The 299-nt window shown below is 68.2% G+C and overlaps 1 protein-coding gene across 2 annotated transcripts in view; it reads right to left on the minus strand.

Moving 5' to 3' along the window:
• Positions 1–299, minus strand: part of GPR107 (G protein-coupled receptor 107) — a 73,605-nt gene that overhangs the window by 51,676 nt on the left and 21,630 nt on the right. The window lies entirely within an intron of this gene.

Raw genomic sequence — 299 nt, forward strand, 5'->3', positions numbered from 1 at the left:
AAGGGCTGGCCCAGAAGCAGGGCCTCTCGGGGCTTTCCTTCCCCGGGCTGCTGGCAGCTGGCCCCGCCCCCACCACTGCTTGCCACCTTTGCGGCACTGCACACTGCCCCCCCCCACCACCATTAGTCACCTCCCTCTGCGGGCGACAAGCATGGGATACGATTGTTTGGCTGGCCTGGGCCTCCCTCTGTGGGGCGGTTGATCTCCGGGCCCCCAGATCGATTGCCCCGCAGAGAGAGGTCCTGCACACCTGCTGCAGTGCCACCGGCTGGGGAGCCTGCGCCTCCCTCTTTGGGGCG

The sequence above is a fragment of the Myotis davidii genome, unplaced genomic scaffold (genome assembly GCF_000327345.1).
Source record: "Myotis davidii unplaced genomic scaffold, ASM32734v1 scaffold651, whole genome shotgun sequence".
NCBI classification, from domain to species: Eukaryota; Metazoa; Chordata; class Mammalia; order Chiroptera; family Vespertilionidae; genus Myotis; species Myotis davidii.